A 14,488-nucleotide genomic window follows, 5' to 3' on the forward strand; every position below is an offset into this window, starting at 1 on the left:
GGGCCCTCTATCTCTTAAATTTGCTTCTCTTGGTCGTAATGATGTCTGAAGTTTCTAGGAATGCTAGCAGTTTTGCATAATGACTATCTACTCAAATGGCTATTTCAAATATTTGGTTATTAAAGTCTCTGAATAATATTAAATTTATGATTTTAATGCTTTATTTTTACCATTCAAGCAAGAAAAAGACATTGTTCTTATAAAGTTGATGAGATACTATGGCAAAAAAGTAGCTGAAGAATTGAAACTACGTTGAATCGTAAGTTTACCAGCATATTAAGAGCATGATGATTTTCAAAATATTTTGCAAGTTGCATTATATGCAGTTGTGACAAGGTTGTTTAATACCACCTGACAGAGTAGCCATTATGGATAAGATGGGCTTTCTATCTGGATCTTACATGTCAACAAAGGTCCTACCAAGGCAAGAAATTAATAAATGTATCAGCTGCAGACTTTGCCACCAGCACCCAGTCATCAGCAGAGACATAAGACGACGTCAAAGAATCCAGATAATATGCCAGATTTGGATGGTTGATGTGCTATTTGCAAGGGAAAGTAGTAAGGTAATGTGCTTTCAGCCTTGCAAATAATCAGTCTAGAAAAACCCATTATGATGTTAACTCTTAAGAATTCTGTTGTATGACATATAAACAAATGAGAAAATTGTCAGTGAATACTAGATTTTGGTGATAGAAGGAAAGAGACAAATGATTAAATCATTAAATTTAGCACACAAACAACCAACATTCATTTTAGCACTAAAATATAAGGTCATAGAATTTCCATACCTTTCTTTGAATGGAAAAGTGTATATTATACTAGTGCCTTTTGAGTTTATGTTCTTTTTACATGTATATATAATTTATGAAGTATTTTATTTAGACTAGAGGCAGACAACCTCTGAGGAATTACATTCATATTTGTTCATATCAATAAATGAAATTAGAACACTAAAAAAAGGGTAGCAAACACATATGAGGCTTTTGATCAGCGTATACCCATGAGGATATGTTGGTTTTGTTTTAAAATCGTATTTTATGGTCTTTATTCATCCAGGTAAAAGATAGAAGAAACAACTGTCCTGCTGAGTCAGGGACAAAGTGAAAATCAAGGTCGTTTTTCAACCTGTATTTACTAGAATGTCAATTACTCTTCTACTTTGACACAAAGCAGTCAGAGCTTTGGTACATAGCCTGGGATCATGGACACCCACTCAGCAATAACCTCCAGGCTGCTGTCTGGAAAGCAGTCTCTCTTTACCATGTTTGCAGTCAATATAACCCCTGAGCAATTTTTAATTAAAAAATGAAATAGTTAAATCTAAATCACTCTCAGATGCTTTTATTATGCCCAAAATGATTTCTTTAAAAGTCTGGAAATAAAAAAGGCACATTTTTATCCTCTCCAAAAGTTAGGATTTATTTATAAATAAATATCGTCCTGGATCTTTATTTGCAGACACTAGCACTATTACTTTAAGGCCAGATAATAGTAGTAATTATGAGCATCTCTTGAGTATTTGTTATGTGTCAGGCTCTATTTTAAGAACTTAAAAAATATATATGTATATATAATTATTTTAATATAATACGCTTATTGATGTATGTATAACTTATCTTCCAAAAAAGGCTTAGATGTTAGTCACATTTAACATATCCATTTTGCATATCAGAGTAGCAAATAATAGAGAAGTTACCATAACTTGCTCAAGTACTAGAGCTGCTAAATGGTGGAGTTAACCTGCCCATCTTGTCAGGTTGGTAGCAAACCTTCCCCACTACACCACATTGCCTCATATCCCCAGGAACAAAAAAAATACTGAAACACTAATTAATGAGCTCAGGTGAGCAGTATAAAGAACAGCCCAAAGCCACCTTTGGGAATAATATGTTACATTTAGGATGCCCCAACAGTTTGCTTTTCCTTTTTTTCTTTTTTTTTTCCAGAGAAAAAGTCACTAGTAAATTCTTCCTAGCAGCATGCTGTTGCCTTTCAGGCCACAGTGCACAGTGTACCACAGAGATAAAAAGTCAAGTCCAAATTTTCAATTATTGCATTTAAATATATCTGTTCTGAATTACACTGGAATCTCTGCCTAGTAGTGAATTATGGGGGAGCTTTTTCCTAAAGGGGGAAAATCCATCTCAAACTGAATTAGTACACTGCTTCTTGTTCAGTTATTTTGTGTGTGGGGGGTGGGGTAGGGGGGCTGATTCACAGTAGGATACATCAGGGAAACGAATGTTTTGTCCCACTCCATTTCCATTCAAAACTTCTAACAGCATGATAACACCAAAGTTTAGTGATTCTGAAATCAAGTTACCATTAAGAGAGACTGGTGCTGCTGTTGCTTAGTTGCTTCAGTTGTGTCTGACTATGCAAACTCATGGACCCCTTCCAGGCTCCTTTGTCCACAGGTACACTCCAGGCAAGAATACTGTAGTGGGTGCCATGCCTCCTCCAGGGGATCTTCCGAAGCCAGGGATTGAACCCAAGTCTGCCGCATTGCAAGTGGATTCTTTACCAGCTGAGCCACCAGGGAAGACCTAAAAGGGATTTTAGTGGCTCAAAGCACAGATTTGTAAAGATTACTTAGGTTAAGACTTTGCTTAACTCCCCCAGGTGCCTCACTTACACCAGACTGTGTAATGTTTCTATGCCTCAGTTTCCTCATCTGTAAGACAGTAGTAATAGTGTTTGCCCCTGATGGTTCTTGGGAGCTAATCCATGTATAGTATTCTAGTAGTTAGTGCCTTACTATTGTTCATTACTGTTATCAACATCAATATTATCATCATCACCATCAAGTTCTTTTTCCTCCCTTTATATTCCTATTACCCTTCTTCCATGGAGAAGGCAATGGCACCCCACTCCAGTACTCTTGCCTGGAAAATTCCATGGACACAGACTGAGTGATTTCACTTTCACTTTTCACTTTCCTGCATTGGAGAAGGAAATGGCAAACCACTCCAGTGTTCTTGCCTGGAGAATCCCAGGGACAGGGGAGCCTGGTGGGCAGCCGTCTATGGGGTCGCACAGAGTCAGACACGACTGAAACGACTTAGCAGCAGCAGCAACAGCAGCATCTTTCTTTCAAAATCAGAAACTAGCCTAAAAAATTATTGTATTCAGCCTGTTTAATATGGAAGAATGGTTTCATGCCGGAAGCCAGTGTGAGGAATCCCGCCCGTGACAAGGTCATGAGAAAGGAAGCTGACATACGCAAGGCGTGCTCAGACTTCAGGGGCCCCTCTGGAAATTCCTAAGCATGTACCCCAACAAAAATCTGCCGGCTTTTGTGCTCTGCTTTTCCACTCTTCTGACATTTTCTGGAAAAAGTCATTTCAGGGCTTTAGTCTTCTGCATTTGAAAGAGTGTTTCAATCCAAAAAACCCTCTGATGGCTTTCTAGCCTGCCTGCAGGACTCCTACAGATGCGCATGTGATTGTTTGAGGCCTCCTGACCGCAGGAGGCACAGGAAGCTTAAAACATCCTAGGAATGTAGGAGCTTCCGAGGAGTCAAAATCTTTAGAATAGGACTGATTAAAGGTTTCATTTGTTGAGTCAATATTTGCTGCCAAATTTTCACATCCTTTAGTTGTAGATATAGTTAGAAAAACAAGTAGTAGACCTTGTGTTAGCAACATTAGATCTTTGAGTTAAGTACCTTCTTTGTTATATCCCACTGCACCTTTGTTCTATAGAGATGTAACTTTAATGTTAATGCTTTAAGGAGATGTAGATTAAAGAAAAACACTTCAGGGGAAACAAGATTAACATTCATTAAGGAAGAGAGCCAAAAAGTGTTAACAAGCCTCTTGGCCAGAAGATAATGTAAATCACCTGAGACCTTTTGTATACCAAATGATGTATAGAAAGAGCCTGAGCTGTGAAGCTACATAATCTTGTGTTACCCATTGATCTCTGTGTTTTATCAAAAGTATAAAAGGCCTTCTGAACAATAAAGGATGGAGCCAGCTTCTGGGGCCAGCTTCTTGGACCAGCTTCTCTAACTAGTCTCCCGGCCTGGTTTCTTGGGACTCTGGCTCCCCCCGTGTCTCTCTCTCTCTTTCTTCTTCTCTCTCTTTCCCTCTCTCTGCTCTTTACTTTAACTTCGGGCTGAATCTCCACCTGGAGCGCGGAGGCTCGCCAGGTCTACTTACTTGCCCTGGCTGTTAAGACCCGCGAGAAAGGGAGCTTAAGGTGAGGCACCCTTAGATATTCAAGCGGGCGCCGGTGGCCCAACGTAGATGGTGCAAATTCCTTGTCTGGAATTTTATTGGCCTTCCGGGTAAACCAAGCTATTCAGCCCTCTTCCTCCACTTAATCTTCTTACTACACTATAGTTTCTTAATCTAATCTTATATTAATAAATAAACAAGTCTTTCCACGCCGACGCCGTCCACCCTTCGAATTCCCTGGATCCACCAGGGCTGGACCCCGGCAGTTTCATATTAAATTTCTATTATTTTTCAATTTTTTTCCAAAAATATAATATTCATTTACAAAATCTTTAACACTGATAGTCAACTTACAGGATACCCTTGCCTTTGAATTTAGGAATTAAATCTGTCCTCCAAATTGATTATGAAGTTTTTGAAATGCAGAGTGAATGCTGTATAGCACTGGAAATTCTACTCAGTGCTCTGTGGTAACCTAAATGGAAGGAAATCCAAAAAATAAAGGATATATATTATATGTATACATATAGCTGATTCACTTTGCTGTAAAGCAAAAACTAACACTACATTATAAAGCAACTATACTCTAATAAAAATTAATTAAAAATAAAAATGAAATTGCAGAGTGGGTATCATTCATTATAACTCATTTTATTCTTAACACAAATATATTTCCTAGAAGAAAGCATATCTACTATAATGTCCATAATTTGAGGGATTTTAACTGCATTAATGAGAGCTGTGATCCACACAGTCAAAGGCTTTGGCATAGTCAATAAAGCAGAAATAGATGTTTTTCTGGAACTCTCTTGCTTTTTCCATGATCCAGCGGATATTGGCAAATTAATCACTGGTTCCTCTGCCTTTTCTAAAACCAGTTTGAACATCTGGAAGTTCATGGTTCACATAATGCTGAAGCCTGGCTTAGAGAATTTTGAGCGTTACTTTACTAGCATCTGAGATGAGTGCAATTGTGCAGTAGTTTGAGCATTCTTTGGCATTGCCTTTCTTTAAAACTGACCTTTGCCAGTCCTGTGGCCACTGCTGACTTTTCCAAATTTGCTGCCATACTGAGTGCAGCACTTTCACAGCATCATCTTTCAGGATTTGAAATAGCTTAGCTGGAATTCCATCACCTCCAGTAGCTTTGTTCGTAGTGATGCTTTCTAAGGCCCCCTTGACTTCACATTCCAGGATGTCTGGCTCTCGATTAGAGATCACACCATCGTGATTATCTGGATCATGAAGATCTTTTTTTGTACAGTTCTTCTGTGTATTCTTGCCACCTCTTCTTAATATCTTTTGCTTCTGTTAGGTCCATACCATTTCTGTCCTTTATTGAGCCCATCTTTGCATGAAATGTTCCCTTGGTATCTCTAATTTTCTTGAAGAGATCTCTAGTCTTTCCCATTCTGTTGGTTTCCTCTATTTCTTTGCATTGATCACTGAAGAAGGCTTTCTTAACTCTTCTTGCTATTCTCTGGAACTCTGCATTCAGATGGTTGTATCTTTCCTTTTCTCCTTTGCTTTTCGCCTCTCTTCTTTTCACAGTTATTTGTAAGGCCTCCCCAGACAGCCATTTTGCTTTTTTGCATTTCTTTTCCATGGCTCTTGAGAAATCTGTATGCAGGTCAGTAAGCAACAGTTGGAACTGGACATGGACAATAGACTGGTTTCAAATAGGAAAAGGAGTAGGTCAAGGCTGTATATTGTCACCTTGCTTATTTAACTTATATGCAGAGTACATCATGAGAAATGCTGGGCTGGAAGAAACACAAGCTGGAATCAAGATTACCAGGAGAAATATCAATAACCTCAGATATGCAGATGACACCACCCTTATGGCAGAAAGTGAAGAGGAGCTAAAAAGCCTCTTGATGAAAGTAAAAGAGGAGAGTGAAAAAGTTGGCTTAAAGTTCAACATTCAGAAAACGAAGATCATGGCATCTTGTCCCATCACTTCATGGGAAATAGATGGGGAAACAGTGGAAACAGTGTCAGACTTTATTCTTTTGGGCTCCAAAATCACTGCAGGTGGTGACTGCAGCCATGAAATTAAAAGATGCTTACTCCTTGGAAGAAAAGTTATGAGCAACCCAGATAGCATATTCAAAAGCAGAGACATTACTTTGCCGACTAAGGTCTGTCTAGTCAAGGCTATGGTTTTCCCAGTAGTCATGTATGGATGCGAGAGTTGGACTATGAAGAAGGCTGAGCGCAGAAGAATTGATGCTTTAGAACTGTGGTGTTGGAGAAGACTCTTGAGAATCCCTTGGACTGCAAGGAGATCCAACCAGTCCATTCTGAAGGAGATGAGTCCTGGGATTTCTTTGGATGGAATGATGCTAAAGCTGAAACTCCAGTACTTTGGCCACCTCATGCGAAGAGTTGACTCATTGGAAAAGACTCTGATGCTGGGAGGGATTAGGGGCAGGAGGAGAAGGGGACAACAGAGGATGAGATGGCTGTATGGCATCACCGACTCGATGGACGTGAGTCTGAGTGAACTCCGGGAGATGGTGATGGACAGGGAGGCCTGGCATGTTGCGATTCATGGGGTCGCAAAGAGTCGGACATGACTGAGCTACTGAACGGCACTGAACTGAACTGAATGAGAGCTGACATATTAATTAATTCAAATCTTAACTCTTTTTTTTTAACTTCTAGAGTACAAAGCTTAAGACATAAGTTGGTTTCTAAGATACCAGTCCTATTTAAGAATCCTTTGTTTAACTCGGGCATCATCTTCCAGTCAAAGCTCAGGCACTATCTCTGGATATTTTATGTTTGGATGATATCAGGCTGGTGAACTACTGATAGGATTGTAGGCTTGGTCAGATGCCAAACCATGATAAGCCACTTGCTTGTTACCCTTTGTGCAAATGTAATGTGTTAAGTAATTTCTCGTGTTTTAAAGTTGATTAATTTCATTTCTTACAAGATAAATTAGAGAAATAAATTAGATTAATATTGAGTTAATATTTAAAAATGCATTTTTGACCCTATTTGACATTTGACATTAAAAAAAAGACAATAAGAGAAAAGGAATCTGGTGGATAGACTTTTTACACATATCTTAGAGAATGGTAGCACCATTCATTTATGTTACCAAATCAGAAGATATCTACTTTTCCCTCACTAATTCATCAATAAGTTCTAAGAATTTTACATCCTTTATATTCATAATTTCACCTTCTTTTCATAGGCACTAGTACCATCTTGCTTCATAGCATTGTCACCTCACACCTGGACCCTTGTGAAAGCCCCCTGAAGGCCTCCCCACAGTTACTGTTGTCCCTCCTCATCATTTCTATCTAGGGTAGCCAGTTATCTTGACAGAACACAACTGTTTATAGTACTCCCAGCTCCATTCATTTCTCCTCAGACCCATCTCCCATGCTGTTCCTATCCCTGCATAAAACCCATTAGCAGTGCCTTGAAATGCTCCATACCCTCATTTTCCTTGCCTTCTCTACTCCAACTTGATTGCCTATCGGGTCCTTTGAGGTTTTTTACAATGTGCTGCTTCCTTTCACAGGGTCCTAGTGCAAGCTGGTTTCTTTACCAGGAGCACCCTCTCGCCTCCCTGTCTAGTCAACTTCTAGCTACTCATTAGACCTAAGCTCCATCATCACTTCCTCAAGGATGCCCTCCCTGACCAGTTTTGATGAGATTAATCCCATTGTTAAATGTTCTTCCAGAATCATGAGTTTCTACATTAGATTATTTAACATAGTTATGAGTATTCATTGAATTAACCATTTCAATAACATAATCTTTGACTAGACTGATTATTATTTGAAGGTGAAAACAAGGGTATTATTTATGCTTTTTGTTCACCTCTTTTCCCATTGTTCCTTATATAGTACCTAATACAAAATAGAAATTCAAAGACTATGTTGTAATTGAATGAATAAATTTTAAAATGATTTTAACTATATGTAGCTTTTAGATTAGACATGTTAGCATAAGAAATAATAATTTACCCACATCTTTATTATTGGAGAATGTTGACAATACTTATCTTTATGCTTATTCCACTTAGGAAGGAGTCTACACTTTATTAATCTTTGAATCTTACCACTTAGAGTAGTGCCTCTTATATGGTAGACACTGAAGATATCTTATAGGTGAATAGCAATCAAGCGTTGCATGAACTTCATAATTTAAAAGGAAAATATCAAAATTGTACTTTATAACTGTTTATACCAGCTATTGAAGGATTGTACTAATTCTTCTGCTGTTTGGGTTATGTCTAAGAGAAGCCCTGATCAAATTCTGCGAAGGTCTGCCCTCCAGGAGCTATTATCCTAATTTCAGGGAAGGGAGCCATGTGAAACAATGGCTTAAATCCAAATTGGATCACATAATCAGTCAACTATGTAACCATGAAGGCATGCCATGCTTCTAAATCTGTGATTGCAATGTATTCATTGTGATTGGCTCTAGAGGAAATTGCAATTGCAGTGCTGTGTGTTGAGAGGCAGAAGGTATGAGAAAAACTACTTAAAACATTCTTTAATGAATATGCTTAGTTTATGAATGTTCTAAAGTTTAATTCTCAATCAAATTTAGTATAATCATAAGAAGGAAAGGTACAAGCAGAAGCATGATCAGAAATGAGGTAGACCTTCATCCTGAAGGCAATGCAGAGTCATGGAAGGAGAAAACAGGAGTGAGGTATGCCCACAATTACCCTTTGGAGAAACATTCCAGATGCCACAGTGAAGAAGGTATCAGAAGATACTCATGATAATTAATATTTTTCAAATGTCCACACTTCCCAAAGTTATCTACAGATTTAATATAATCCCTTTCAGAATTCAAATGTCATTTTTCACAAAAATAGAAAAAAAAAAAGAGTCTTAAAATGTTTAGGAAACCACAAAGGACCTTGAATAGCCAAAGCACTCTTGAGGAACAACATAGCTTGAAACATCCCACTTACTCATTTCAAATCATAATTCAAAACTATAGTAATCAAAGAGGTGTGGTATTAACATAAAAAAGCTCAGAAATAAACATATGTATATATGCTCAATACACTTTTGACAAAGGAGCCAAGAACATACAATGAGAAAAGGACAGTCTCTTCAATAGTGTTGGGAAAACTGAATAGCCATGCAAAAGAATGAAACTGGATACTTATACCATGCACAAAATTCAAGTCAAAAATGGATTAAAGATTCGAACATAAAATTTAAACTCCTACAAATGTGACACTCCTAGAAGAAAACAGGGGGTAAGCTCCCTGACACTCATTTCACGATGTTTGTTTTTGACATCAAAAGCAAAGCAACAGTGATGGCCAGTCCTGGTGTCTGAGTGATTCCCTGGGCCCAGCAAAGGGACCAAGTTTCCACAGCCTTGAAGACAAGGGATAACACCCTAAAATATGGACTCATTTTCCACTCTACATTCATTGGCCGAGCAGCTGCCAAGAACAAAGGTCGCATCTCCTGATACCTGGCAAACAAATGCAGTATTGCCTCACGAATCGATTGCTTCTCTGAAGTGCCCACCAGTGTTTTTTGGGAGAAGCTTCGAGAACAAGTTGAGGAGTGGCTGTCCTTCTATGAGATTGGAGAGATTCCCTGGAAGAATCTGGATGTCATGAAGGAGGCAATGGTTCAGGCAGAAGAAGCAGCTGCTGAGATTACAACAAAGCTTGAAAAACAGAAAGAAATGCTTGAAGAAGGAAAAGCAAAAGCTGGCTGCAATTGCCCTGGCTTCTTCAGAAAATAGCAGTGCCCCAGAGGAGTGTGAGGAGACAAGTAAAAGACCCAAAAAGAAGAAAAAGCAAAAGCCCCAGGAGGCTCTTCAGGAGAATGGAATGGAAGACCCATCTGTCTCTTTCCAAACCCAAGAAAAAGAAATCTTTTCCCAAGGAAGAGCTAATTAGTAGTGATTTTGAAGAGACAGCTGGTACTGGAAGTCTTCCCAAGAGGAAGAAATCTTTTCGCAAAGAGGAACCAGTTACTGACCCTGATGAGTCAGAAAACAAGAGGGTCCCCAAGAAAAAGCGGAAATCGTCTTCCAAGGAGGACCCATTTAGCAGTGGACCTTAAGAGGCTGCTGCCAGCAAGAGCAGCAGCTCCAAGATAAAGAAAAAGCTCCGAAAGCTATCCCAGGAAAGTTAGAATGGACATCTTCCTAGTGGGGCATAAGTTAACAGAGGCATTTCCCATCCCAATCCCTAAAGCCCAATTAAAAAAAAAAAAAAAAGGCAGCAAAGCAACAAAAGCAAAATGAAACCAAAAATAAATGAGGCAATATCAAATGAAAAAACTTCTACACATCAAAGGAAACAAACAACAAAATGAAAAGTCAGCCTAGGAAATGGAAGAAGGTATTTGTATAGATATGGAGTTAATTTTTAAAAATATACAAGGATCTCACACAACTCAATAACAAACAAACAAACAAACAAACAAAAAAACCCCAAAACTACAAACGTTAAAAAATGAGCAGGGGTCTTGAATAGACATTTTCTAAAGAAGACACAAGTGGCCATTGGGAACATGAAAAGTGCTCAGCATCTCTAACTGTCAGGAAATAGAAAATCAAAACTGCAACCTCACACCTATTAGGATGTCTATTATCTAAATCAAGATATAACAATGTTGGAGAGAATGTGGTAAAAAGGAAACCCTTGTGCACTCTTGGTGGAAATATAAACTTAAATAGTCACTGTGAAAAACAATATGGAGGTTCCTCAAGAAACTGAAAGTAAAACTACTGTATGAACCAACAAACTTGCTTCTGGATTTATATCCAAAGGAAACAAAGCTATTATCTGAAAGAGAGATCTGTACTCCCATGCTGATTGCCACATTAGATGATAGGCGAGGTGTAGGTACAACCCAAGTGTATATCAACAAATAAATGGATAAAGAAAATACCAATATTATGTAATTATAATATGTAACTGAATATTATTTAGTCTTAAAAAAGGGAAGTTCTGTCATTTACAAATTGGATGAATGAGAAGGAAATATTAACTGAAATAAGCCAGACAGAAAGGCCGATACTACATAACTTACAACTGGAATCTGAAAAATAAATGTCAAACTCATAGAAATAAAGTAGAAAAGTGGTTACCAGGACCTGGGGGTGGGGGAAATAGAGAGAGGTGGGTAAAAGGGTACAGACTTTCAGCTTTAAGGTAAAAAGGTATGAAGATCTAATGTATAACATGATGACTACAGCTAATTCCCTAAGAGTAGAATGTAAATATTCTCATAAAAAAAAGTAAATATATAAGGTAATAGATGTATCCATTAACCTGATGGTGGGAATCCTTTCACAGTATATACCTATATCAAATCATCATGTTGTATACTTTCAACATTTTATGATTCTATTTGTCAATTATAAAGCCAGAGGAAAAGAAGCTTAATTTGAAGAAGGTAGATAACTGTATTTTATTATTCAAGGAAAAAATGATGAGGACCAGAATTAAGGACTTTTTGAGTTGATGAGTGCAGTAAAGTAATCTTTAAGTGATGTGATTGATAAAACATGATTTGTTATTGGATGTGTAGCTTTCTGCTTTGGGTGGACTGTGGTACCCTTCACTTGAATGTAAACTGAAGAGAAAGAAAACTTGAATAATATGTGTGGTTTGGGATGTGTTCTGCTTGAGATGTCTGTATAAGGATGGACTTGTGTGTACCTCCATCAGCTCATGTTTATTCACCTTATAGCAATGCCTACTTTTTATTGCAACTAATAATTACAATTATTTTTTCATTAATTAGTCTTTTCACTAAACTGAATTCTTTGAAGAACTTAACTCCTTGTTTTCCAAGTGTATAGTATACTTCCTCACATTCAGTAGGCATTCAGTAAATATTTCTTTAAAGGACTGAATGAATGCCATTCTTTGAATGAATGATATAGCATGCAGAAGTGAAATTATGAAGTTTAATAGAGAGGCTGGGGCTAGAAAGAGTTTATTGTTCTTGTCTATTGTTCTAAATCATCTATAGATAATTGATTCTTTAGAAGCAATTATGAAAGTTCAGGAAATTTTTCATGGAAAAGGAAATATTTGAGTTGGAGGATTAAAGAGAAAAAAACAATTGGTGAAACTTGGATTGAAACTGTTAATTGGAACAGTCAGCCAAAAAGGACAATCATAAGTTTATAGCCACTTCAAACTCCATATTTTAATTTAAAAATAGAGCTTTTGAAGTAGGGCCAAGGCTTTTTATTCTGAATCTTTCTTTTTCTCACCTAAACTATGCTTATAAAGACAGTGTTTATCATTTCCAAATTTGATTTTTTTTAAGTAAGGAAATTTAAATATCCTGAAGCAGTCTGACTGGAAAGTTAACAATTCTCTATACTCTCCCACAAGTTTCATCACAGTTCTTGTCCTTACCCATTTTGATATATTGGGGTTTTTGTGTTGTTGTTTTTCTGTCTACCTTATTTCTCAAAGCATGTATCATTGATACACACACACATGATCATCAGTTTTTGAAGTATTATTTAATAAAATTATGTAATTACTAAGACAAATGCCATTAATTTAAACTGATTACAAACACAACTGAAGCTTTAGGAAACATTCAGCCCAATTCACAGGAACAGAAATGGGCAAGTGGGTTAGAAACTTGCTGACTTGTCTGCTAGCAGTAAGATCCATTTGTATTAACAAAATGGAAAATGTGGATAATTCAGGTCACTTAAGCAGATATTGTTTAAAAGATCTTCTACAATATTGTTAAGGTGTTATTTAATTGGCCTGAGATGATTGGAATTGAAATTAAAACATGCTTTTGGCGGAGAGGAAAGGAAATCAGTAGCTATAGAAAGATGACAGAAGGGAAAAAAAATTAATGAGCCATTCAATGGGCTCTTCTTAATGCAGAGCAGACCATTCAAATAACATGATCTGTTAGCTTTTTATTCTGTTTATGGACAAAAATTCTAAAAATTCAAAATAATGTTTTAAAAATTAAAACTCTTCTTCCTCCTCCCCATATCCCATTTCCCAGAGCTCACTAATTTTTTTTTTAATTTTAATTTTTACTTTATTTTGCTTTACAATACTGTATTGGTTTTACCATACATTGACATGAATCCTCCACAGGTGTACATGAGTTCCCAAACATGAACCCCCCTCCCACCTGCTACCCCATATCATGGGATCTAATTAAAATTAAAAGCTTCTGCACAACAAAGGAAAATATAAGCAAGGTGAAAAGACAGCCTTCTGAATGGGAGAAAATAATAGCAAATGAAGCAACTGACAAACAACTAATTTTTTTTAATCTTTTTGGAAATGCTTTCTTGCATAAGGCTATATGTATGTGTATCTATGTCTCTTTATATCTCTGTATATCTCTTTTTCAATCAAAGTTTTATATAAGCAATCTCTATGAAGATAGATAAATTGTTATTGATACATGATAGTAAACACTTCTGTGTTCCATGGACAGTTCTGGTTTATGTGTGGTATCCTTGCATTATTGCAAACAGCTCTTTCATGAATTCTTAGAATTATCCCAGTTCAGATGATAAATTGTCTGGTCACCCACCTACAAATAAACATTTAGTTTATTTCCATTTTTATTCCCCACATTATTGAAATAGAAATATTTGTACAGAAATCTTTCACACTTGTGGGGCTATTTCTGAGTGTAAAGAATTAGAATTGCTGATTCAGAGTCTGTGTCCTTTTAATTTTGATAAATATTACCAAATGATCCTTTGAGTAGTTTCTACCAGTGTATACTTCTTCTAAGAGCAAACTCTTTAGTTCTTCTTCACTTTTAGCCATAAGGGTGGTGTCATCTGCATAATTGAGGTTATTAATATTTCTCCTGGCAATCTTGATTCCAGCTTGTGCTTCATCCAGCCTGGCATTTCTCATGATGTACTCTGCATATAAGTTAAATAAGCAGGGTGACAATATACAGCCTTGACCTACTCCTTTTCCAGTCTGGAACCAGTCTGTTGTTCCATGTCCAGTTCTAACTGTTGTTTCCTGACCTGTATACAGATTTCTCAAAGAGGTAGGTCAGGTGGTCTGGCATTCCCATCTCTTGAAGAATTTTCCACAGTTTGTTGTGATCCACACAGTAAAAGGCTTTGGCATAGTCAATGAAGCAGAAATAGATGTTTTTCTGGAACTGTCTTGCTTTATCAATGATCCAACAGATGTTGAAATTTGATCTCTGGTTCCTCTGCTTTTTCTAAATCCAATTTGAACCTCTGGAAGTTCATGGTTCCTTATGGCAGAAAGCAAAGAAGAACTAAAGAGCCTCTTGCTGAAAGTGAAAGAAGAGAGTGAA

The 14,488-nt window shown here is 37.2% G+C and overlaps 1 pseudogene; it reads left to right on the plus strand.

Moving 5' to 3' along the window:
* The window catches only part of LOC138432357 (nucleolar protein 56 pseudogene), a 77,563-nt pseudogene extending 67,311 nt beyond the window's left edge, over nt 1–10,252 (plus strand).
* Nucleotides 10,253–14,488: the final 4,236 nt, after the last annotated feature.

Source organism: Ovis canadensis, chromosome 2 (assembly GCF_042477335.2).
Source record: "Ovis canadensis isolate MfBH-ARS-UI-01 breed Bighorn chromosome 2, ARS-UI_OviCan_v2, whole genome shotgun sequence".
NCBI lineage: Eukaryota > Metazoa > Chordata > Mammalia > Artiodactyla > Bovidae > Ovis > Ovis canadensis.